This window comes from Canis lupus, chromosome 9 (genome assembly GCF_048164855.1).
Source record: "Canis lupus baileyi chromosome 9, mCanLup2.hap1, whole genome shotgun sequence".
In the NCBI taxonomy this organism is placed as follows: Eukaryota; Metazoa; Chordata; class Mammalia; order Carnivora; family Canidae; genus Canis; species Canis lupus.
In genome coordinates this window covers 36,765,885-36,790,124 of record NC_132846.1, presented here as the reverse complement: position 1 = coordinate 36,790,124, position 24,240 = coordinate 36,765,885, and the positions used below count along the sequence as shown (strand labels likewise).

Genomic DNA, 24,240 nt, shown 5'->3' with positions numbered 1-24,240 from the left:
GTGTGTGAATGAGGTTGAATAGAATGGAGTTGACATGTGGCTCTGAGTCCTACTGCTTCCAACATGTCCCCACAGTAACAGGAGGAGTATTTATAGGCACATCAAAACTTCTGGGTAGGAAGAATTTGTCTCCAGCCCATCTTTTCCACATCTTGCTGCCTCCTCACTCACTCAAGATTCCATTGCTGCTTCCCACCTCAGCCTGCTGGAGGAGCTAACTTATTTCCAATCCCATTCATTCAAGGTCCTGCTCCAGCTTTGAAAAACCAATGGATGAAAAATGCGACTTCTTTCAAACTGAAGCATTTGAATTTTAACAAGGGTCTTCTGGCTGACACCAAACAGTGGGAAATCAGGCACTGGGTGGATATTTCAGGGTAGATTGTCCTTTGGTTTCCTTCGAGGCCTCCACAGAGGCAGCTGTCTGCTCTGGCTTGGCAGGGCTGGCACAGTGACAGGTCTTTGCTGTGCAGTAAAGGTGGGTGAAAGGGCGGTGGTGCACCAAGTGGAACCGAGAATAGAAAACAGCACATGGAGATGGTATTTGGTCCATGGATGGGGGATTACTATCCTAAGCAGCCAGGATTTTTCCAGTAGACTTTTACACAATAAAATAAATGTGTTCTGCACTTTTAGTGTTTAAATAAACATGAAGGATTTATTTCTAGCTATAATGTAAATTGGTGATGTGGAAAGTTATGGAAAGAGAATGCATGCTAAAACTTCAGACCTCCTGGTTTCTGTCACTGCTCTGTATACTTGAACAACACCGATTCCTACAGAAATAACTTACCTCTTATATAATATCTGTAAGATATTTTATTCTAAGAATATATATATTTATATATATAAAATTTTCCCCCACTGGAGTTTCTGATTTCCTATATTTGTGTTTAAAATTATAATTGGAGATTATGAGCCAAGATACACCTTCCTAAAATATACTCTAAATATTTGTCCCATTTTTTTACTTTGACCTGCAGTAATAAATCTATTTTACCTTGTAATCTAACATACACACACACACACACACACTCACACACGCACACATACACATACACTGGAAAAAAAAAGTTTCACAAAACTAAGCTTACACTTGTTAAATGCAACGCACTCCAGTATTTTTATTCTATTTTTCTCTAATTTATTTTTCTCTCATATTTTTTTAAAAAATGGATTGGGACCCTCAGTTTAAAAAACACTTCCTTAGAGGAACTCTTGCTCACATGTGTAAAAATGTTCATAGGAGCACTTTAGAAATATGAAAAAAAGGTGGGAAAATTGCATCCAACCAATGATAAACATTGTGTATGGAGTAATGGCAGGGGTAAAACTTGGGTTGAGGTGTCAGGAAAGAACTTTTTGAGGAAATGACATTTAAATTTAGACTGGAAGGCAAAGCCTGGAAAATAGCATTGTACACTGAGCAGATCCTGGATAAGCCAAGAACTTGGTGCTCTCAAGGAACCGAAGGAGGCTAATGTGGTTGGGTCACAGGGAGCCAAGGGGAGAGACACGTGATGAGACTGGGCTGGTAAGAGGGAGATAAATTATGCAATGCTTTAAAGGCAACACCAAAGTTAGCAGACTTTTTTTTTTTTTTTACAGAAAATAAACTGATGGCTGCCAGAGGAGAGGGGGGTGGGAAGTTGGGCAAAATGGGTGAAGGGGGAAGGAAGATACAGGTTCCCAGTTATGGAATGAATAAGTCACAGGAATAAAGGCCACGGCATAAGGAATACCATCAATGATATTGTAATAACAAGGTAATGGGACAAATGGTAACTTCACTTGTGGTGAACATAGCATCATGTATAAACTTGTCAAATCACTAAGTTGTACACCTCAAACTAATGTAACATTGTGTGTCAACTATATTAAAAACAAGGATACACTTCTGGTGATGAGCACTGAGTAATATATAGGATTGTTGAACACCTGAGATTTATTTTACATCTAAGATTAATACAGCACTGTTTATTCATCATATTTGACTAAAAAAAGTTTAAAAAAACCCAAAGATAACAGAGTTTTATTCAAGTGAAATGAGTAGCCATTGAAGGGGTGTGCTAAGCTGGGAAATGGCATGATCAACTTTATCTTTTCAATCATTGTCAGGCTTATGTGTGAAGAATGAATTAGAGAAAATATAGAGGAAAATCAGTTAAGAAGCTATGATAAAAGCCTGTGGTGGTTTAAATTGTTGTTAGGACAGAAACAACTAGAAGTAGATTGATACAGGGGATATTTTAGAGGTAAAATTTGTAGGACTTGGAGATGTCTTATTTGGAATTGAAGTTGGGGTTGAAGGAGGGAGGTGAGATGGAAGGTAAGGGCCATGTCAAGCACAAAGAAATGAAAAAAACACAATTGCACTACTAGGTATTTATCCAAAAGATGCAAATATGGTGATTCGAAGGGACAACTGCACCCCAGTGTTTATAGTGGCAACGTCCATGATAGCCAAAATACGGAAAGAGCACAGATGTCCATCAGCAGATGAATGCATAACGAAGACGTGGTATATATTTATAGTGGAATACTACTCAGCCATCAAAAAACGAAATCTTAACTATTTGCAATAATGTGAATGGAACTAGAGGGTATTATGTTATGTGAAATAAGTCAATCAGAGAAAGACAATTATCATGCTCTCACTCATGTAAGAAATAGTGAAAGGGATTATAGGGAAAGGAGGGAAAATGAGTGGGAAAAATTAGAGAGGGTAACAAACCATGAGAGACTCCTAACTCTGGGAAAGGAACAAAGGGTAGTGGAAGGGGAGGCAGGCAGGGGGATGGGGTGACTGGGTGACCAGCATTGAGGAGGGCACTTGATGAGATAAGCAGTGGGTGTTATACTATATGTTGGCAAATCGAACTTCAATAAAAAGTATATATATATGTATAAAAGGAACTTAAACAAAACAGATAATCATAGAGGAAGGGAGGGAAAAATAAGACAAAATCTGAGAGGAGACAAACCATAAGAGACTTAACTAGAAGAAACAAACTGAAGGTTGCTGTAGGCGAGGTGGGTGGGGGGATGGGGTAACTGAGTGATGGGCATTAAGGAGGGCACTTGATGGAATGAGCACTGGGTGTTATACGCAGCAGATGAATCAGAGACAAACTATCTTTGAAACTAATAATATATTATATGTTACTTAAATTTAAATAACAATAAATAAATAAACATTAAAAAAAGAAAAAAACAGAAAAACATTCCATGCTCATGGATTGGAAGAATAAATGTTGTTAAAATGTCTATACTGCCCAAGGCAATCTACATATTCAATGCAGTCCCTATCAAAATAACACCAGCATTTTTCACAGACTTAGAAGAAACAATTCTAAAATTAGTGTGGAACCAGAAAAGATCCTGAATAGCCAGAGTAATGTTGAAAAAGAAAACCATGGCTGGATGTATCACAATTCCAACTTCAGCTGTATTACTAAGCTGTAATCATCAAGACAGTATGGCACTGACAGAAAAACAGACAAATAGATCAGTGGAACAGACTAGAGAACCCAGAAATGGACCCTCAACTATGTAGTCAACTAATCTTCAACAAAGCAGGAACACTATCCAATGGAAAAAAGTCTCTTCAACAAATGGTGTTGGGAAAACTGGATAGTCATATGCAAAAGAACAAAACTGGACCACCTTCTTATACACAAAAATGAATTAAAAATGGATGAAAGATCTAAATGTGAAACAGACATCCATAAAAATCCTAGAGGAAAATACAGATAGCAAGTTCTTTGACCTTGGCCTCAGTAACTTCTTACTAGACATGTCTCCACAAAAACAAAAATGAACCATTGGGACTTCATGCATATAAAAAGCTTTTGCACAGCAAAGGAAATAATTAACAAAACTAAAAGGCAGCCTATGGAATGGGAGAAGATATTTGCAAATGGCATATCAGACAAAGGGCTAGTATCCAAAATCTGTAAAGAGCTCGTTGCACTCAACACCCAAAAACCCAAAAATCCAGTCAAAAAATGAGCAAAGACATGAACAGACATTTCTTAAAAGAAGATATACAAATGACTAACAGACACATGAAAAAAATGTTCAACATCACTCATCATCAGGGAAATACAAACCAAAACCACAATGAGATACCACCTCACACCAGTCAGAATGGCTAAAATTAACAAGTCAGGAAACAACGGATGTTGGCAAGGTTGTGAAGAAAGGGGAACCCTCTTATGCTATTGGAGGGAATGCAAACTGGTACAGCCACTCTGGAAAACAGTATGGAGCCTCAAGAAGTTAATAGAGCTGCCCTATGATTAGGGCAGCAATTGCACTATTAGGTATTTATCCCCAAAGATACAAAAGTAGTGATCTAAAGGGGCACCTGCACTCCAATGTTTATAGCAGCAATGTCCACAATAGCCAAAATATGGAAAAAGCCCAGATGCCATTGACAGATAAGGACCTCACTCTGGTAGTCATCCTCTCTGTTTTGTATCTTCAGCATCTTACACAATTGAGAGTCAGCTGCCTACACAGATGAGATCATTCTGGGATGACAGAACAGAAAAAGAAGAAGAAGAAGAAGAAGAAGAAGAAGAAGAAGAAGAAGAAGAAGAAGAAAGAGGAGGAGGAGGAAGAAGGAAGAGGAGGAGGAGGAAGAAGAAGAGGAGGAGGAGAAAGGCTAGGAGAGAGCCATGAAGAGGGCCAACATTCAGAAGCAGCTTGAGGAGGAATCAGAACAGGAGTTTGAGATGCCCTGGCCACAGGAGTGGTAGTAAGCCATGAGTATGTGGTCTGATAGGAGACAGATAAGAGTGTCGTCAATAGTCAATGGTATCAAATGCTGCTAAGAAGTGAAATACGATAAGGCTGAGAAGCATCTGTTGGATTTAGCAACATAACTGTCACAATGATCTTAGTAGGAGTTCTTTTTATAGATTGATGGCATAGAAGAAGGAAAGGAAGTAGAGAGGATGAGTGAGCCTTGGCTGGAAATGAGAGAACAATAGGAATACAGGCAGTGAAGAACGTATCATCAAGGGAGGTATTTTTTGTTTGTTGTTTGTTTGAGAGTGGAATATATAAGAGGCTTTGAACGTTGTTTGGAAAGTTTGGGTGGAGAGTAAGAGGCTGAAGATGCAAAACAGAGACAATGATTACCAGAGCAAGGTCCTCAGCTGGAAGGCAAACCACATGTGGCTGAATGACTTTTGATCAGAGGACAGATGTTCCCTCTACTGTGGAAGAAGGAGAGAAAGAGTGTGTGGGGTCCAAGAAATTCTGTGGGATTCACGGTTGGGAGGCACTGTCTCTATCCTCTGTGACAAATGAATTAAGAGGGTGAGTCAGTTTGGGATGCTTTGGCTGCAAGTAACAAAATGCCCAACTAAAAGCTGCTTAAACAAATTAGGGTTTAGTTTTCTCCCTTAATCATAAAGCCCAGGACTAAGCAGTTAGAATTATGAGAATTGAGTATCTTCATCTGAGAGGATGAAAATAATTCACATCCTAGTTTGCATTTAATGAACTTATTGTCCTAAACTTCAACATAAATAGAAACTCTACTTTTCATAATATAGTTAAATCTATGCTGTGAAAAGTTACAGAAAATACGAGAGAAAGAGGGGCAGAAGATAATGGGCACTTGTCAATTCAGGCTTACAAAATATGTAATGATGGTTGTTAATGGGACTGCCTGAGAATGGTGCTCCCTGGGGTTGTACAATGTTGTAGCACTAGTTGGTAAGAGCATAGTAGAATCCACTGCATATTTCTGTTGGGATAGTCCAAAACATGTACAAGGATGGTAGGTTTAAATCAACTAGCAAGGGCATGCTTGATGTAGACAGCCAGTTGAAGATGTTCACTTAAGGAAAAATGAATGTGGATTTACAATATTCAATAATTTTTTGGTATATAGTCGTGAAAATGTTATCCTACTAGTCTGAACAAATAAATAAAACATTAACTGTAATTCGTGGTATTTTACTCTAAGCTGTATTGTTACCTATGGGAAGTCAGCACAGAACCTTTCACCTCTTCTTCCTTGAAATCCAACAAAATACACAACTGAGGCACAATCAGAGACACAGATAAAAGAAAAGTATTCACCTGATACTTTTCACTACCGTGAATGGTAAAGATTCAGAGAGTAGCTCTCATGCAGATTGGTACTAGCCAGCGTGCTTATTACAATCTTGAATATATGGAGGGATCCCTAGGTGGCTCGGTGGTTTAGTGCCTGCCTTCAGCCCAGGGCGTGGTCCTGGGGTCTCAGATGGAGTCCCACAATGGCCTCCCTGCAGGGGGCTGGCTTCTCTCTCTGCCTGTGTCTCTGTCTCTGTCTCTCTCTGTGTCTCTCATGAACAAATAAAATCTTTTTAAAAAAAAATCTTGAATATATGAATTCCAAGACAGGGAAATCCTGGAATCTTGCCAAAGACAAAACAAGGTACACCACCTTTAACATTTCTTAGAAGTCATTAAATGAAAGTTTTCATCCCTCCCACACTCTATATCATAATTCAAGATATCCTGACATAGGTCAAATGTCCCATTTCCAAAACTATGCTTCACTTCTATTGGAAATATATCAAAAAGCCATGAATTCCTATTATAAGTTTATGATGCCTTAATTAAAGAAGCTTCTCTGATAATATTTTGAAATCTCCCTTGATTTACTGCATCAGAGCTTACATCACTGTACAATTCTGCATGGTAAGATTTAAAAAAGGTGAAATGCATGAATTTATTCTATAAAGCCAAAAAGGGTAATTGCCAGAGTGATGTGAGAATAGAGGACCAGTAGAACATTTTCAGGCAGATTAGTGCAGAAACATTTGCTCAAATGTGATTCCATGTCACTGAAATAAAATCAGGATTTCATAATTAAGGACAAAACTACAATATCTGCTACAGGTGGTCTTCTGAGAGTCAGGGTCAACGGAGGTCAGAGAAATAGTGGTTGGGAAGAGCAGGAACTCAAACTTTCCAGAGAACAAAAGATTGAGTTCTTCATAGAGAACAAAGTAAACACCCACTGAAATCTGTCATTGAGATTTTATTGTGATACTAACCTGGATTGATTTTGTGACTCTTGTTATAATACACAGTTGCTCAGGCACAGCCACAGGGGGAGGTGGGTGGTTCATCTAGGACTGGAGTCCTGTGAGTAGATGCTGTGAAAGAAGCAGCTCAGTAAGCCCAGCATATTTGCAACGGGACAAATATAAGCATGTGCCCAGGAATCTAAGCTAGTATGGGGGAAAGGAGGAGAGAAATACAAACAAAACCCTCAAACCACAAAAGAACCAAGGCAAAAGGATCCATGAATCTAAAATCTCAATGAGGCCAAGTGGGAAAGCTACAAAGGGGAGGTCAGGGATGAGAAATGGGATGTCCGAAGTTATGATTTATGAGGTGATGAATTTCTGGTGGTAACAAGTACAGAATGCAAACATGGGTGGCTGTGGAGGAATGGAGATCATTAGGAATAGGGAGGTTACGGAACTGAAATGGAGGGATGTTACACTCCCGCATGATGGAATCTTCAAGAGTAATGGTGGGAGCCATGTAGACAGCAAGGCCCTTCAGTCAATAGGAGCAGGAAGCAAAGAGGTGATCAGCGGACTGTTATGCCAAGGTGGGTAGAGCATGGTATAGTCTGTACAGTGTGAACCAAAAAGAAGAAGAGTTTAGGATGAAGAAGAATAGCCTGAAAGTGTCCCCAAAGAGCCAGAATACTTCCACTTCACAACTCTGAGGGGTCTGGTGCTTATCAGATCATATGAGCTCTTTGTATGCTAAACAGAATTCCACTTGCCTTCCCACGATTGAAGTAACATTATGATTGTTTGTAGTTCTCCTGAGTGTTTGCATGGGGTTAACCCTGAAACTTTGTATACCTGACACTGAGAAATAAAATTAAAGTGAAAAAGATTCAGTTGGCCCTTAAAAACCATACGACCCTTGAACTACAGGGTTCACTTACATGCAGACATTTTTTCAGTACATGTATGTACAGATCTGTAAATATATTTTCCCTTCCTTGTGATTTTCTGAATAACACTTTCTCTTCTCTAGCTTACTTTGTTCTAAGAATATAGTACACACCATACAAAATATGTGTTGACTGTTACCGTTATTGGTAAGGCTTCCATTCAACAGTAGGCTATTATTAGTTATGTTTTAGGGAGTCAAAAGTTATATGTGGATTCCCTACTTGTGTAGGGATTGGTGCCTTTAATCCCTGTGTTATTGAAGAGCTAACTATATTTAAAAATTCATATTTTCCAAATGCACGGATGCTTATTTTACAGAAAAAAAAACAAAAAACAAGAAAAGTTCCCAACACTTTAAAATTTTCAGCCACATCTTTGGTACTCTTTTTTCCTGAATTTAGGTAAGATGCAGACCTTCTTACTCTATGGAAAGATATTAAAATTTATTTTTTTCAAATTCTACCAACAGAATAATTTTGGATTCCATGGCCTGTACCTACTTTTTCCTTACATAGTGAGTGCCAGTCACTATGCCAGGCATGGAGTCAATGGTTAACAAAATATAGTTTTTCTCCCCCCAAGGAGATTAATTTTTTTTTAAGATTTTATTTATTTATTCATAAGAGACACAGAGAGATGCAGAGACATAGGCAGAGGGAGAAGCAGGCTCCCTGCAGGGAGCCTGATGCAGGACTTGACCCCAGGACCTAGGGATTATGACCTAAGCCAAAGGCAGATACTCAACCATTGAGCCACCCAGGGGCTCCCAAGGAGATTAACCTAAAAATAAAAATAGTAAAGATTGACATTAGATACCTCATTAATATATTTATCTATCCATACATTGATTTATCCATCATTTGTCCATTCATCCTTTTGTCAGCAAACATTTACCTTAGTAACTTTGATCGTTGTGCATCTATAAAGATCTATAAACTGTAATTATGGGTCTGATCAGTAAATTCTGGTGTTCCTTAAGGTAAAAAGCACATTTTATTAAAACTTGGCATTTGGTAAAAGGCATGCATATGACCACCAAAATGCTCTAAGAGGCAGTAAAATGTGGCTAAGAGCCTGGATTTTTAAGTCAAATCGGTTTGGATTTGATCAGATGTCAGGCAAATTTAATCTCTGTGCTCTTCAATTTCCTTATCTGTAGATAGGGAATAACACTCATCTCACAGAGCTGTTGGAATTGAGCAAGATAATATCCATCTAGTGGTGAGCTTAGTAACTGACATGATGTCATTGACAAATATTTATTAAGGCAAATAGAAACAGACAAGACTGTATGGCAGCACTCCATCACTTCTTTCTTGCCTTCCTTTCTGTCAAATTCAATAACAACCATTTTGAAAAGAAAAAATATGGAAAATACAAACATGCACACACACACACACACACACACAGATCTGTGAACCTGCAGGCAGAATGGAGAGTCCTGACAGCCCACAGGGTTCCTATAACCTCTGTGACAAAAGGCTTTTTCCATTTTACCAAGGACTGAGCTGTTCAGAGTGCCAGTTGTAAAATCGCCTTGTCTAACAGAATTTGAATTGCATCGGTGAGATGCTTCGCCTGAGGCTGAGAAAGCCACTGCTTCAGATCTGACAGTGTCAGAATTTTGCCATATTTCAGTTTCATGTTTTTGCCATCTTTGCCATTGTGGCTTCGCCTGATCAATGAGTGAAGGTTGTTAATTCCTATAGATCAACTAATATTTTAACTTCCTGTTGCACAGAGGCTTTTTAACTGCCTGTGCGTTAAAATGTTCTGATGCCAGGTCCCACCCACAGAGGTTCTGATCTTACTGATCTGGGATGCAGCCTGGCCATGGGGATTTTTTTAAGGTGCCCATGTGATTCTGATGAACAGCTGGGGTACAGAATCCCAACCCTAGAGCCTAAGCTCCAGCTTAAGTCACAGAGGAGTTCCCATCTATATTGTGAGAAGCAGATGGTGTCCATACACACACACACACACAAAACACTCTAGCCATCTGCTATCTTTGCCACCTCACTGAGAAACCACAAAGTTTGTGTTCAGTCAGCAAGGTGGTGGAGGGCAAGACAGTTTTTCTATCTTGTTCAGCATCTAGAGGCAGGACTCAATGAATTATTCTCAGGCTTTTCTCCTGAGCTAGGGTTACGAAAGTGCCATGGGCAACAGCAGCTGCTCTTGTCATGTGAAAAGCCATCAGAGTCTCTTCACAGGCTATGGTGAAGACAGGACATCATGTGCACTTGGAGGTTCAGATTAGTGAAGGGCTGGAGAAAGGAGACTGTGCTTGCTCAGGCCTTGAATGGGAGCCGTCTTGGTTGCTCACAGCTAGTCACAGTTCTTTCTATGGTTTACTGTGTGGAAAGCTGCAGACCTTCATGAGGATAAGCAATTGCTAGAGTGGAGAATTCAGATAATCGTGTATGTAGAAATCTCTTGGGAGACTTGGTAGTACTCAGATTTGTGGGCCTTGGTCCTCTTCCCATTCTGATTCATTAGGTCTGGGACAGGGTCAAGGAATCTGTACTCTAACAGGTGCCATAGGTGTTTTTCATGCAGGTGGTCCACTGATACCTGAGGACCCTAAGCAAATTGGTTGTCAATTATATTTAACAAGTCAAAAATATGAAGTTGCATTGGAGGAGCATACAGTCCATTTACTATTAGAAGATATGTGTATATGAGTGTAAGAAACAAGGGCATTATAACAGGCCGTAGGATATAATGACTGTTATACAGAGATGCAAACCACGCATGTGGGAACTGAAATGAGACAAATATCACATTTGGCTGAGAGGAACAGCAGAAACTCCATGAAGGAGGTAGTGCTGAATTGGACTTGGATGTATGGATAGGCATTCTAAAGGTGGTAGTGGAATAGAGCAGAGGAGAATATTATTGTACCCTCACAGAAGGGACTGTCAGTAGGCAGGAAATACTTGACATCTCACACTCTAGCTGATTGGACAGTAAATCAGGTGATCCCACCATCTGGTCAGAGTTCATTAGACCAGGTATTGCCATTTCATTAGAGTGAGCCCACTCATAGGCTTGCTGGCTATCTGCTTTTGATATGATCTGCTCACAAAAATATGCTCTTCTCCTGGGAATAGGGAACTGGGAAACTGAGTGACTGAGTAACACTTAAAAGAAAAGTTATGTCAAGATAAGTTGTTTGGAGTTACTGGGAATTGATTTCAAGATCAGCATCACCGTGGTAGTGACAAATGGGGGAAGATTTGGTAGAGGCATGATGTTCCATGAACTTTGTTGAAGAAATCCACAGCCATGAGGATTTGAGGAAAGTCTAAAATGCTATCTCCTTTTATGGTATGCATGTGTAAGCTTGCATGCCCCTAGACAGAGCTTCTCAGGCAGCATTTCCAATGAAACTCAGAGCCTCTGGGTGAATGTCAAGGGTGTGGTCTCCACTCATATTCCCTTCCTCCCTCCTAGATCTCCAGAGGAAGTCCTCCTTCTAGAATGCTCAGGTGATCCCAACCCTAGTCCTGAGAAAACTTCAAGTACAGGAGCCTCTCCCCACCTCCTTCCTCTCCGTGGGACCCTCCTGCTCCTTCCAATCTCCTCCTTCACTTCTGTCACATGAGGTTACTTATTGTTCAACTGGCTGTTTGTAACTGTGGTCTCCCACCACACATCCTGTACTCTTAGAGCCTTTCTCCTCTCCAGGCTCCAGAATAACACCTTCTATTTCCGTCTTTCCTTTGGACTGTGATGACTTCTATCAGGTCAGGGATCATTTCTCAGCTGGGAGGAATTGAAATCACACCATAGTATAGATAACACATGCCCCAACAAGTATTATGTCACCAGGGCTAGTTACACCCTAGAGAGTTAACCTTGAGTAATGAATTTGTAATAGTGGCATTTTTGTAAGACTTACAAACTAATAAGGAAGATATTTTTTTGTGGTGGTTAAGCTAGTTAGCACCAATAGAAGTACTAGAACCTAGTTTTCCTATTGCCCAGTTCAGGGTCCTTCCAGCCTTAGTTTTGCAGCCTCTCGTTTTCTCCTTTATAGAGATTCAGAATTCTCAGCGCTATGCTATAATGTAAAGAAAATTCTAAAAAAAAAAAAAAAAAAAAAAAAAAAGAAGAAGAAGAAAGAAAAGAAAATTATATCCTTTATCATTTTATTTTTTTTTATTTTTTATTTTTTTTTAATTTTTATTTATTTATGATAGTCACAGAGAGAGAGAGGCAGAGACACAGGCAGAGGGAGAAGCAGGCTCCATGCACCGGGAGCCCGACGTGGGACTCGATCCCGGGTCTCCAGGATCGCGCCCTGGGCCAAAGGCAGGCGCTAAACCACCGCGCCACCCAGGGATCCCTATTTTATTTTTTTAAAGATTTTATTTATTTATTCATGAGAGACACCGAGAGAGAAAGAGGCAGAGATACAAGCAGAGGGAGAAGCAGGCTCCATGCAGGAAGCCCGATGCGGGACTCGATCCCTGGTCTCCAGGGTCACGCCCTGGGCTGAAGGTGGCGCTAAACCGCTGGGCCACAGGAGCTGCCCTCCTTCATCATTTTAGAGGAAAAAATATATTGCTATAGAATAGGACATTGTTTTTAGTCATTGTAATATGAGGCTTATTACCTCATAATATTTCCAGTTTAAGCAAAAAAAAAAAAAAAAATCAAGATAATATTAGTCCTAGCTAGACTGTTCGACAGATAGTGAGCTCTGGACTGCCCGGACTTAGTGAACCTGGTATGCGCCATAGCTAGCTCAGCCACACACTAGCTATGTGACCTTGGTGAGCTTACTTAAACTCTGTTTCCATTTCCATTCTGTAGAACACAACCAGCGAACATACATAGCTTATAGGGTCACTGCTAATATTAAATATTAAATGAGTTGATGTGTGTAAAAATACTTGTGTGCCTGGCACAAAGCACTCAATAGATGTTCTCTATCAGAATTTAGCAGGCAGAGAAATGGAAGTACAGGGTATAATCTACATACACATTTAGTTGGATGCTCAAGGCAGTAAAAGATTTGTCAAATATGTTGCTGAAAATAGTCAGGAAAACTTTTAAAAGCATAATAATAAAATAAATGCTTGTATTTCCAGGCATTACAATAGACAAATCAATGCAATCAATAAAACAAAGTGAGACTTTTCCAACAGTAAGCAAAATAAGGGGACACTACAGAAATCTTTGAAAGCAACTCCAAACACACCAGAATTTAGTATCTGACAAAAATGACTTTTAGAATGTGAATTTGAAGAAAAGTGAAGCCACTCAATCAATAATGGTGAGATGAATGGTGAACAAGAAAAAGTTGTGGTAAGAAAGAAAAGTTTTCATGGGGCACCTGGGTGACTCGGTCTGTTAAGCATATGACTCTTGGCTTCAGCTTAGGTCATGATCTCAAAGATTATCTGCAAAGATATTCATTGAAAATTTCTCATAATAGAGAAAATTTGAACAAAACAAGGGATTGAGTAAATAGATTATGATTTTCCCATATGAAGGAATTATATATAGTCGTCAGAAATAATGATTATAGGAAATATAATGATATGGAAAACTGCTCACGGTTTATTAAGGGAAAAACAGTAGCTTATAAAACAATATGATACCAATATGTTTAATATGAATTTTTAAAGTCTGGAAGGATATACTTCAAAATCTTAACAGTTGTTTATTTCTAGGTGATAAAATTGAGCATTCTTTTATTTGTCCTCTTTATATTTTTTCTTTATTTTCTATATTGCCTGCAGAGAGTGTGTATTATTGTTTCAGTTGAAATGTTAACTGAGATAACTGTATGCTCACATACAATTTTAAGAAATAATACAAGGAGATCCCAGGTACCCTTTCTACAGTATCCCCCAATGTTAATATCTCACAAAAAATAGAGTATCACAACCAGAAATATTGACACTGATACAATCCGTTGGTCTTGTACAGATTTATTATTTCATTGTACTTGTGTATGTGTGTTGGGGGGTTCTACACAATTTTATCACATCTGTTGGTTTGTGTGTCCACAATCATATGCAAGATACAAAATAGTTCTTTTATAGTAAGAAGCATCCCTCCAGTTCTCTTTCATACCCACACCTCCCTCCCTCTTCTCCCACCCTCCCTCTTGATCCCTAATCCAGGAAACCACTAATCTGTTCTCTGCTTCTCCAATTTCATATTAAATAGGGTAAATAAATGTTTCAATTTGTTAAATAATTTAAACTATGGAATGTTAAATGTTCAAAATGTTAAAGTATATTAAATTTTGGAATGTTAACATTTAAATGTTAAATAAAAAGAATAATAGAGTATATAACTTTTTAGGATTGGCTTTTTTTTTTTTCTCAGTATAATTCCCTGGAGATTAAATTATTGTGTCTATCAATAGTTTTCCTCACTCTCTCACATGCTCATTCTCTCTTTTTTTCCTGCTGAGTGGTATTTTTGATACGACTGTGTTACAGTTTGTTTATTCATCTGTTGGAGGACCTCTGGGCTGTTTCCACTTTGGGGCTATTATGAGGAACATTTGTGATGAACATTTGTCAACTATGAACATTTGTGTACAGGTTTTCATGTGGGCATAAGTTTTCATTTTTCTGGGATAAATGCCCAAGAGTGCAATTGCTACATTGTATGGTATTTGTGTGTTTAGTTTTCTGAGAAACTATCAAAGTATTTTCCAAGAATGGCTGTTCCATTTTACATTCTCACCAGTAATGTAAGAGTGATTTAGTTTCTCCACATTCCTTGCCAGCATTTAATGTTGTCACTAACTTTCATTTTCATCCTTTCTGCTAGGTGTATAGTGATATCTTACTGTGGTTTTAATTTGAATTTTCCTGGTAGCTACTGATGGTGAATATCTTTTCACGTGCTAATTTACCATGTTCAGTGAAATATCTGTTCATGACTTTGACCATCTTCTTGGATGATTTGAGGTGCTGGTGTTTTTTTTTTTTTTTAGTGTTGAGTTTTAATTGTGTATATATTCTAGATGCCACTCCTTTGTTGGATATATGGTTTGCAAATATTTTCTCTCAGTCTGCAGCTTGTGTGTTTATCCTATTCACATGGTCTCTCACAGAGCAAAGGTTTTTGTCTTTCTTTTCTCCCTTCCTTCCTTCTTTCCTTCCTTCCTTTTTGCCTATGATTGTCCAATTTATTTTAAAATCTATCTAAAGAGGGGTACCTTAGCGGCTCAGTCGGTTAAGTGTCTGATTCCTGATGTTGGCTCAGGTCATGATTTCAGGGTTGGAGATGGAGCCCCATTTTGAGATCCATGCTAGGCATGCAGCCTGCTTGGGATTCTCTCTATGCCTCTGTCTCTTCTAAATAAATAAATAAATAAATAAATAAATAAATAAATAAATAAATAAATAAATAACCTATCTAAAAAAATAAAACCTGTCTAAAGAGTATTTCAGGGGGTGGGGCAAGATGGTGGAGGAGTAGGGTCCTCAAGTCACCTGTCCCCACCAACTTAACTAGATAATTTTCAAATCATCTTGAAAACCTACGAATTCAACCTGAGATTTAAATCTCTTTTTTTCCCATTTTTTTATTTATTTATGATAGTCACAGAGAGAGAGAGAGAGGCAGAGACATAGGCAGAGGGAAAGGCAAGCTCCATGCACCGGGAGCCCGAGGTGGGATTCGATCCTGGGTCTCCAGGATCGCGCCCTGGGCCAAAGGCAGGTGCCAAACTGCTGCACCACCCAGGGATCCCTCAACCTGAGATTTAAAGAGAGAACAGCTGGAATGCCACAGAAAGAAGGGTTTTCACTTCCAACAAGGTAGGAAGACAGAAAAAAATAAAAAATAAAAAAGAATCAAGTGGGGGAGGGGCCCCATAAGGAGCCGGATTAAGGGGGGTGGCGAGAGACTCCAGGCCAGGAAAGCCCAGTCCCAGAAAAGCAGGAACTTTAAAAATCAGCACCGGATTCTTCCTGGACGGAAAGACGCTCACAGGGAAACCCGGCGGGTCCCCAGGAGGGGCAGGGGAGCCCCCAGGCTCCCAGGGTCACTAACAGAGGAAGTGTGCCCCGGGGGGAGAGCGCCCCACACACCGCGGTCTGAGCTCTCTAAAGGGCTGGAGCGCTCCCAGCGGGCCCGGGAGCAGCTCAGGCGGCGGCTCCGCGCCGAGGGGACTGTGCGCCCCAGGGGGCGATCCCAGCAGCGCAGGCCCTGGAGCCCAGGGTGCGGGGGACACAGCCCAGGATCCTGCGCTCCACCCAGGACAGGCGGAGTCCGGGAGGACTCAGGACAGCAAGGACGCTCCTGCCACCGGGCGCCCCCGAGCTGTGCAGGTCAGCGCCCCCCGCCCTCCAGAGCATCCAGGCCCCTGCGGACGGGGAGACTGCGGGAGTTACTGTGGGAGCTGACTCCAGGGCTGGAGAGCTGGCCGCCACCAGTGGTGGTGTCCCTCCTGGTGTCACCCTGTGCCTGGGACGGAGCGGGGTGCCAGGGAACCGGGGCCTCACAGGATAAACAGCCCCCAATGAGCCCGGCACCCGGCAGGGGACGGGGCAGCTCCCCCAGGTGCACACACCTGAGACTCAGCACAGCAGCCTCTCCCCCAGAAGACCAGCTGAAAGGACAGGAGAAGAGCAAGTTCTTGACTGAGTAGTGCTGGAAGGCTCCAGGGGAAGTCAAGGGATTACAGTATAATAGAACCAGAGGATACCTATCCTTGTTATTTTGTTTTGTTTCTTTGTTTCTTTTTTTCTTCCTTTTTTCAATACGACTCATTTTCACTCTGCATTGAGCAAAATGACTAGAAAGAAGAACTCACCACAAAAGAAAGAATCAGAAATAGTACTCTCTGCTACAGAGTTACAGAATTTGGATTACAATTCCATGTCAGAAAGCCAATTCAGAAGCACAATTATAAAGCTGCTGGTGGCTCTGGAAAAAAGCATAAAGGATTCAAGAGACTTCATGACTGCAGAATTTAGAGCTAATCAGGCCAAAATTAAAAATCAATTAAATGAGATGCAATCCAAACTGGAGGTCCTAATGAAGAGGGTTAATGAGGTAGAAGAAAGAGTGAGTGACATAGAAGACAAATTGATGGCAAGGAAGGAAGCTGAGGAAAAAAGAGAAAAAAAATTAAAAGACCATGAGGAGGGGGATCCCTGGGTGGCTCAGTGGTTCAGCGCCTGCCTTTAGCCCAGGGTGTGATCCTGGAGTCCCAGGATCGAGTCCCGCGTCAGGCTCCCTGCATGGAGCCTGCTTCTCCCTCTGCCTGTGTCTCTGCCTCTCTCTCTCTCTTTCTATGTCTATCATGAATAAATAAATAAAATCTTAAAAAAAAAAAAAACATTTAAAAGACTATGAGGAAAGGTTAAGGGACATAAATGACACCTTCAGAAGGAAAAATCTACGTTTAATTGAGGTTTCCGAGGGTGCCAAAAGGGACAGAGGACCAGAAAGCTTAGCTGAGAACTTCTCTAACTTGGGGTGGAAAACAAGCATTCAGATCCAGGAGATAGAGAGATCCCCCCATAAAACCAATAAAAACCATTCAACACCTCAACATTTGATAGTGAAACTTGCAAATTCCAAAGATAAAGAGAAAATCCTTAAAGCAGCAAGAGGCAAGAGATCCCTAACTTACATGGGGAGAAGTATTACATTAACAGCAGACCTCTCCACAGAGACCTGGTAGGCCAGAAAGGGCTGGCAGGATATATTCAGGGTCCTAAATGAGAAGAACATGCAGCCAAGAATACTCTATCCAGCAAGGCTCTCATTCAGAATAGAAGGAGAGATAAAGAGCTTCCAAGATAGGCAGAAACTGAAAGAATATGTGACTAACAAACCAGCTCTGCAAGAAATATTAAGGGGGACTCTGTAAAAGAAAGAGGAAGCCCAAAGAAGCCACAAAAACAGGGACTGAATAGGTATTATGATGACACTAAATTTATATCTTTCAATAGTAATTCTGAAAGTGAATGGGCTTAATGATCCCATCAAAAGACAGGGTTTCAGACTGGATGAAAAAGCAAGACCCATCTATTTGCTGTCTACAAGAGACTCATTTTATTTTATTTTATTTTATTTTATTTTATTTTATTTTTTCATTTCCTTGAAGTTTATTGACTGTTACTGGTGGCAGAGCAAATTCCACAAAAGAGCAGGTTCCATACAGAGCAAGTGGAAGGGGAGCTCTGAGCTGGTGAGGAAGGATGCTTGGAGTGGGGACTTGTAGTGAAGACTGGAAAGATAGATATTTCCCTCCTTTTTCCCTCCATTCCCACCAGGATACTGGATTTATAGTAGGGACATCTTGCTTAGCATTCCCTTTCAAATTGAACATGAGAAGACAAAATTGATACAAAGTAGAGGAGGAAACACCTCACAGCTCCTCTGTTTCTCCATCCAAGGGGATGTCAATATCCACATTGTAATCTACTCGTTCCCCAGAGCTCAGCCAAGGAATAGGGGTTCCACTGAAAGAAGGCCTGTTGGAGAGGCTCTGGTTGTAGAGGACCAAGGGTTCACTCACTAGAGGCCCCAGGTCAAACTTGGGCATCTGGAAGGTCATGCGTTTGGAGGCCTTCTCATATCCACCATAAGACATTGCCGTCCTGTTAAAGGACTTATATTAGGGAAGTTCAGGTTTGGCCCCATAGGCCAGTAAGTCGATGCCAAGCTCCACTTTCTGCTGAGAGTCCACCCCCATGGCTCGCTCCCATAGGGAAATATAGGTCTTGAACACAGTGATATGTTTTCCTTCTCCACCCATCTGGTCTCCTGTTCCTGTTTCGCCAACCCCTGCTGTTCCAGCAGCTCCTCCTCTGCCAGTCTTGCCCCCAGGACCACCTGTACCCCCAGATCCAGACCCAGAGCCCTGATGGTGATGCTGGTCAGAGCCATGATGTGTGGCAGAGCCACTTCCCCCTGCCTGGCCTCCACTGCTGCCTTTGCTATAGGAGAATCCCTGACCAGCTGTGCCCAGCTGTCCCCCAACAGTGGGAAGGAACTTCTGGAAGTGATCCATTGAGCTGTCGGAGAAGACATCAGGGTGGTTTTCATAAATAAATTTCTCTACCCACATCTGCCGCAGTTTGAACATCTTGGAGCCCCTATTAGTGAGCAGCGACAGCTCTTCCAACATCACATCCCTTGGGACACTGATCTTCTTGCCCAAGTTCAGGCCTGAGCTCTCCCATCCACCTCCAGTGAGTTCCATGATTAGCTTGCTGGATTTCCTCTTCTTGTTGGGGGCTGGGGTTCCTGAGAGCGGCATTGTGGAGGCAGATTCAGCCGGCTGCTCAGGCGGTGGTCAGCACTCCCTGGGGTCCAGCAGCTTTGGAGGACTCAGGGGCTGTGACCGGAGAACTCGAGCTGGGCAGGCGTCGGGACAGCACTGTCTGCTTGGCTCTGCCGCTTGGCAAACAGCTCCCCACCCCTGCCCTGCAGCCTGGCGGCTCAGGAATTCCAGCCGAAGGGGTTGCCCCATTCACTAGCCCATCAAGGAACCCTCTAGGCGCCAAGACTCATTTTAGACATAAGGACACCTACAGCCTGAAAATGAAAGGGTAGAGAACCATTTACCATTCAAATGGTCCTCAAAAGAAAGCACAGGTAGCAATCCTCATATCAGATAAAGTTTATCCCAAAGACTATAGTAAGACATGAAGAGGGACACTATATCATACTCAAAGGATTTATCCAACAAAAGGACCTAACAATTATGAATATTTATGCCCCTAATGTGGGAGCTACCAAGTATATCAATCAATTAATAACCAAAGTAAAGACATACTTAGATAATAATACACTAATAGTGGGAGACTTCAACACGACACTCTCTGCAAATGACAGATTTTCTAACCACAACATCACCAAAGAAACAAGACCTTTAAATGATACACTGGACCAGATAAATTTCAGATATTTACAGAATTTTACATCCAAACGCAACTGAATACACATTCTTCTCAAGTGCGCATGGAACTTTCTCCAGAATAGACCACATACTGGGTCACAAATCAGGTCTTAACAGGTACCAAAAGATTGGGATTGTCCCTTGCATATTTTCAGACCATAATGCTTTGAAACTTGAACTCAATCACAAGAAGAAATTTGGAAGAAATTCAAACACGAGGAGGTTAAAGAGCATCCTGCTAAAAGATGAAAGGGTCAACCAGGAAATTAGAGAAGAATTAAAAGATTCACGGAAACTAATGAGAAGGAAGATACAACCATTCAAAATCTTTGGGATACAGCAAAAGCAGTCCTAAGAGGGAAATACATTGCAATACAAGCATCCCTCAAAAAATTGGAAAAAACTCAAATACACAAGCTAACCTCACACCTAAAGGAACTGCAGAAGGAACAGCAAATAAAACCTACACCCAGCAGAAGAAGGGAGTTAAAAAGATTCAAGCAGAACTCAATGAAATAGAGACCAGAAGAACTGTGGAACAGAGCAACAAAACCAGGAGTTGGTTCTTTGAAAGAATTAATAATATAGAGAAACCATTTGCCAGCCTTATTAAAAACAAAAGAGAAAAGACTCTAATTAATAAAATCATGAATGAAAAAGGAGAGATCACAACCAATACCAAGGAAATACAAATTATTTAAAAAACATTATGAGCAGCTATATGCCAATAGATTAGGCAATCTAGAAGAAAAGGACACATTTCTGGAAAACCACAAACTACCAAAACTGGAACAGGAAGAAATAGAAAACCTGAACAGGCCAATAACCAGGGAGGAAATTAAAGCAGTCATCAAAAACCTCCCAAGACACAAAAGTCCAGGGCCAGATGGCTTCCCTGGGGAATTCTATCAAATGTTTAAAGAAGAAACCATACCTATTCTAATAAAGCTGTCCCGAAAGATAGAAAGGGATGGAATACTTCCAAACTCGTTCTCTGAGGACAGCATCACTTTAATTCCAAAACCAGACAAAGACCCCACCAAAAAGGAGAATTACAGACTAATATCCCTGATGAACACAGATGCAAAAATTCTCAACAAGATACTAGCCAATAGGATCCAACAGTACATTAAGAAGATTGTTCGTTATGACCAAGTGGGATTTATCCCCGGGATGCAAGGCTGGTTCAACACTCGTAAAGCCATCAATGTGATAGATCATATCAACAAGAGAAACAAGAACCATATAATCCTCTCAATAGATGCAGAGAAAACATTTGACAAAATACAGCATCCATATCTGATCAAAACTCTTCAGAGTGTAGGGATAGAGGGAACATTCCTCAGCATCTTAAAAGACATCTATGAAAAGCCCACAGCAAATATCATTCTCAATGGGGAAACACTGGGAGCCTTTCCCCTAAGATCAGGAACACGACAGGGATGTCCACTCTCACCACTGCTATTCAACATAGTACTGGAAGTCCTAGCCTCAGCAATCAGACAACAGAAAGAAATAAAAGGCAATAAAATTGGCAAAGAAGAAGTCAAACTCTCCCTCTTTGCAGATGACATGATAGTGTACCTAGAAAACCCAAAAGACTCCACCCCAAGATTGCTAGAACTGATACAGCAATTCGGTAGTGTGGCAGGATACAAAACCGATGCTCAGAAATCAGTGGCATTTCTGTACACTAACAATGAGACTGAAGAAAGGGAAATGAAGGAGTCAATCCCATTTACAATTGCACCCAAAAGCATAAGACCCCTAGGAATAAACCTAACCAAAGAGGTAAAGGATCTATACCTTAAAAACTACAGAACACTTCTGAAAGAAATTGAGGAAGACACAAAGAGATGGAAAAATATTCCATGCTCATGGATTGGCAGAATTAATATTATGAAAGTGTCAATGCTATCCAGGGCAATTTACACATTCAATGCAATCCCTATCAAAATACCATGGACTTTCTTCAGAGAGTTGAAACAAATCATCTTAAGATTTGTGTGGAATCAGAAAAGATCCCAAATAGCCAGGGGAATATTAAAAAAGAAAACCAGAGCCGGGGGCATCACAATGCCAGATTTCAGGTTGTACCACAAAGCTGTGATCATTAAGACAGTGTGGTACTGGCACAAAAACAGACACATAGAATGGAATGTGAATAGAATAGAATAGAATAGAATAGAATAGAATAGAATAGAATAGAATAGAATGGAATAGTATAGAGAATCCAGAAATGGGCCCTGAGCTCTATGGTCAACTAATATTCGACAAAGCAGGAAAGACTATTCACTGGATAAAGGACAGTCTCTTCAATAAATGGTGCTGGGAAAATTGGACATCCACATGCAGAAGCATGGTGAAAATTAACAAGACAGGAGACAACAAATGTTGGAGAGGATGTGGAGAAAGGGGAACCCTCTTGCACTGTTGGTGGGAATGTGAACTGCTGCAGCCACTCTGGAAAACTGTGTGGAGGTTCCTCAAAGAGTTAAAAATAGAGCATACCCTTCGACCCAGCAATTGCACTGCTGGGGATTTATGCCAAAGATACAGATGCAGTGAAAAACTGAGACACCTGCACCCCAATGTTTATAGCAGCAATGTCCACAATAGCCAAACTGTGGAAGGAGCCTCGGTATCCATCGACAGATGAATGGATAAAGAAGATGTGGTTTATATATACAATGGAATATTACTCAGCCATTAGAAACGACAAATACCCACCATTTGCTTCGACGTGGATGGAACTGGAGGGTATTATGCTGAGTGAAGTAAGTCAATTGGAGAAGGACAATCATATGGTTTCACTCATATGGGGGATATAAAAAATAGTGAAAGGGAATAAAGGGGAAAGGAGAGAAAATGAGTGGGAAATATCAGAGAGGGTGACCGAACATGAGAGACACCTAACTCTGGGAAACAAACAAGGGGTGGTGGAAAGGGAGGTGGGTGGGGGGTTGGGGTGACTGGGTGACCAGCACTGAAGGGGGCACTGGATGGGATGAGCACTGGGTGTTATGCTATATGTTGGCAAATCGAACAATAAAAAATATACCAAAAAAAAGAGTATTTCAGAAACTAGATATTTTTGATAGTGCTAACATAGATTGCTGGGTTATATACAAAACCAATTAATGTCCAAAGGGCCACAGTATAATATTTGGGGTTACCTGTTCCACCAGGCAGAAATTATGTGCACCAAACAAGAAGCTCTATGTTCACCTCCACTCCTACAGAGCTGTAAGTCCCCCAGACAATAGCATGTCAAACTTTACACTACAATGCAAGAGGATTGAGTAACCTTTTTTGCTTCTTCCCAAGTTTAACAGTGTGCCAGGAATACAAAATTAAACTAAAGCCAGTGAGAATCTTCAGATTTGAATTTGAAATGATAGACTTCAAATGCACAAGTAATCGACGCAAACTTCTGGTTCTTGAGAGAATGTTTAGTTTGGGGCAGATTATCCATGCTGACCAATCAATGGAACAAATTGCTAGGTGTTATGCTTTCCATGGCAGCTTGAGAAAGGCTCAACAAGCTTAACTAGTATCTTCTTGAGCAGCTGTTCATAGCCTGGGAGTGCTTTAGGTGGTTTCCCTGGTTGTAGCAAAATGTCATGACAACCCTCTACTCCTCATTACTCTCTCATTCTAGGTTCCATTAAAAATTGTTGGAGTCCTGCCTCCAGGCTAAGTCCCTGAAACCTTTTCTTTTTCATCTCAGAGAACTTCCAGAGGCCACAAGCCCTATGAGGATTGTCCAGATAACAAACATGCCTGTGTTCATAACTCTTCATGACTGCTAGAGACAACCTGAATTCAGGTACAGAAGCTGCAATCTCAACTTCTCTGTTGGCAGGAGAAGGTGCCAGCCTGCATGAAAAGAGGACTCCTCCCAGTGCATGAGCCTCCAGGACCTGCGGAGAACTCTCATTTCCACTGTATGGAGGCTTTCCAAGGTACAATTCTTGCTGGTAATACCTTGCTTTGATGAATTCAAAAGACCACATTTATTTACTAGGTAATGATTCTGAATCATGTTCCTGGACAACCAAATCCTGAAGGTGGTTTGGTTTCATTAATCAAGATCACCATTAATTTCTCTACCTTTCACTCCTACTTCAGTAACTTGAAAAAGTGGTTTCTATTTCTAGAAAAGGTGATTTCTCAACCTCCTTACTCCTGACACACAGGAGTCTTCTCTCTTTGTTAGGGTCTCCTCTTTTTTCTTTTTCAACATATAAACTACAAAGAAAGGAATGTAAAACACAACTGTACCACTATTTAAAGTAAAATTATAAAGTGAACACCTCATCAAGAAGGAACACTTCCAGGCCAGAAGCCCCAGCG

At 40.8% G+C, this 24,240-nt stretch overlaps 1 long non-coding RNA gene and 1 pseudogene across 1 annotated transcript in view; both read right to left on the bottom strand.

The window, feature by feature from the left end:
• Positions 1-24,240, bottom strand: part of LOC140639413 (uncharacterized) — a 38,579-nt gene that overhangs the window by 3,974 nt on the left and 10,365 nt on the right. Inside the window, exon 2 of the long non-coding RNA XR_012036144.1 lies at positions 7,065-7,166. This is a non-coding gene — a long non-coding RNA (uncharacterized lncRNA). The remainder of the gene's footprint in view (positions 1-7,064; positions 7,167-24,240) is intronic.
• Positions 18,067-19,355, bottom strand: LOC140639412 (myozenin-1 pseudogene; annotated as a pseudogene).